Source organism: Sceloporus undulatus, chromosome 4 (genome assembly GCF_019175285.1).
Source record: "Sceloporus undulatus isolate JIND9_A2432 ecotype Alabama chromosome 4, SceUnd_v1.1, whole genome shotgun sequence".
In the NCBI taxonomy this organism is placed as follows: Eukaryota; Metazoa; Chordata; class Lepidosauria; order Squamata; family Phrynosomatidae; genus Sceloporus; species Sceloporus undulatus.
In genome coordinates, this window is record NC_056525.1 from 246,485,671 (window position 1) to 246,488,639 (window position 2,969).

Here is a 2,969-nt window from a genome sequence, read left to right on the forward strand (position 1 = left end):
TGAGCCCAGCACAGGCTGCAGAAGAACTTTGCACCCAACCCATGTGCCCTGGATGGTGATGGTTTGATTTTCATCTGCATTTGTAGGTTTTGTTGTTGTTCTTGCAGTGGGACGATATTGGAGACCCTTGGAGGTGGCAGGAGGAATCACTGATGAGAACACGAGCCCTTTGAATGTTATAAAGAACATATAGATTTTTGCATAATTTTTGAGAGAGGTTCATAGAAAGAGTGAACCTTTTGGTGTGTGTAATGTTTAGATGGCTACCACTGTGATGTCAAGGGAGAACCACATACTTTGAAATGTCAGGTGCTGTTTTGGCCAGACAAAGAGGCATTCTTTCAACTGGCTCTTTGGCAGGATTCATTTCCAAAGAATAAATGAAAGCTGCTGGTGATATTCCCTGCAGTTCTGTGGCTTGCTTACATGAACACCCTCCCAGACATTGGCAAGTCATGCCATTGTGCCATGAAATGACTGACCTGGCTTTATCTCACATCTAATGCATCTTAAAATTGGGGGTCTAAGTGCAACTGAAAAGGGGAAAGGGAAAATCCCTACTAGTTGTGTGGGATTACACATTTGCACAAGTGGTGGTGCAGCCCATTTTGCAAGCCCTTGAACACCTGGTTTCATAGCAAAACTACATCTTAGAACTGCTTGCAAAATAAAAGTTGCATTGGGTTTCAGCTTTCTGCCTACTTGGCAAGAGTACAAGTATTAGCATAGCACTGAAACCAGAGTGGTGTGGTGGTTTGCGTGTTGGACTCTGGAGACGAGGATTCGAATCTCCACTTGGCTATGAAAACTATTGGATGATCTTGGCCAAGCCATGTGCTCTCAGTTGAAGGCAATGGCAAACCTTTTCTGATCAGATCTTGTCACAAAAACCTCATGGCAGGTTTGCCTTAGGGTTGCCATATGTCAGAAACAACTTGAAGGCACACAACAACAACAACATGTCTAACATAATTGGATGCAGGTTGGAATCATTCCATAGTCATGCCATCATTCCACAAGCCAGTATGTCCACTGGAAGTTATAGTCTGGAAAAAACCCTCTATTCAGATCTTTCCTTTCCAGCTAAATTTAATGATGGACAGCACAATCTTCATCTCTTTTCTATTTTTTTGGAATCATATGGGATAGATGGCTCTCTCATGTTTATCCAAGCAAATGTAACAATGTTTGCAAAAAGGAGATAGAACAGGGCCAGAGTGGCAGAGGACATGGAAGGGATTAAACATCCTGCCCAAACTCTTCTCTGCCTGAAGCAACATTAGATTTAGAGAGTTGCATTTGCTACCCTAGGATTCTACGATTCTAAGCGATGAGCTCTGATTTTTTTATTTTTTCTAAAAAAAGTTTTAAAACTTTTTTTTTAAAAAAAATTGGAGTGTGAATGCTTTCATAACAAACACACCGTGAGAGCATCACATACTGTGAGGAGGATGATCGGAAACATATATTCTGAAATAAATCAGGGGTGGGTGGAATCCGCTGATTGTGCTCCATAATTCATTCTTTAAAAAAAATACAGCCCTGATTTGTTATTTATTTGCATAACATGATGAAGTTAAAATTAACTGCAGATAATCTCTGGCGTGTAGAGAGTTAGTCTGTTATAGTTTGAGTGTAAAAGTCAGACTCTGGGTGATCAGGGTCTTGTCTGCACTCTGGGACACTCCAGAGGCAGACCCTGGCACTGCCCCAACCTCTCCCCATTACCTGGGGTCCTCCATTCTGATGCTAGGTTCACACATTGCCCTACTGTGCCAACCATTTTGAAGATGAGGACATTTGCCCTCCTCCAGTCTGCTGGGACATCTCCTGTTATCACATGTATCCTGGTTTTCATCTCTGAAATGTTGGAGTGTATATCAATGCTTTTAATGTACCACTTTCTTCACTAGGATTGGAAAAATAACCACTGGACATTCCCCTTTGCACAACAGTCCAACATATTGGGATATACTGTATTTAGTTGGTTGAACAACAGTGGCACTCAACAGAAACATGATGTAGTCCAACCATTGTTCAGTGAAGTGTGTGTAGATTTACACCTCACAACCAGCATAGGATATCAGCCACAAATTCCTTATTCTTTTGACTTATAGTATACCTCATTTCTCACTGTCAGATATTGGATGGATAGTGCTAGACATTGGCTGTCCCTATAGCAAGATGTGCTTGGCTTGTGAAATTGCTTGCTTGGTCCAAATCCAATATATGACAGAAGTCTCTGTGTTTGAAATTAGCAAGGAAGAGATCATTGTTTTCTTTGCTTCGAGCAAGCAATAAACAGAAATTACTAGAAACACAGGAACCTGTCCTACAAATCAGCTTTTTGCAAACTAGCTGGACAGAGAGAAAAAGCAACCAGCAGAGGTGAAAAAGAAATAGCCATTTCTAAACCTGAAGCAATTGTGTTTTCAATCCACAATAAACAGTAATTCTCACTAAGACCCAGAAGGCATCTGACTTTTCCCCTTTGAAGATACTTGAAGACATGCCTTGGTATGGGAAGATTAAAACTAGAAGTCAGCAAGCTTTTCCGGGGCTTAATATTTGAGCTGGGACTCAAATTGGTATTTGTTGGTTTTTCTTGTGTATAAATTCCTTGAAGTAGCAATCTGCCAGAGTAGTATGTTCACTACAGTTCTGGACTTCAAATAGGAAAGGGTTAGGCAACTGCCAGGGGTTGGAGGGCTGCATTGCCTCCCCTTGCCAAGACAATGGAGTGATGAACCCCTTGGAAAAAAAGAATCCTGTTGGACAGTAATGAATATATAACCTAAAGTTATGCATATGTAACTGGTATATATTCACAGATGCTCCCTTGTGGAAGAAATGTCCAACACAATGGGGATTTGCATTTGGGTCCTTTTTTTACCTGTCACATCAGAGATTGCTCATTGGAAAGAGTGGGAGCAAAGGCAACTGCTTTTTGGTCTACAGGGGAATGGGCC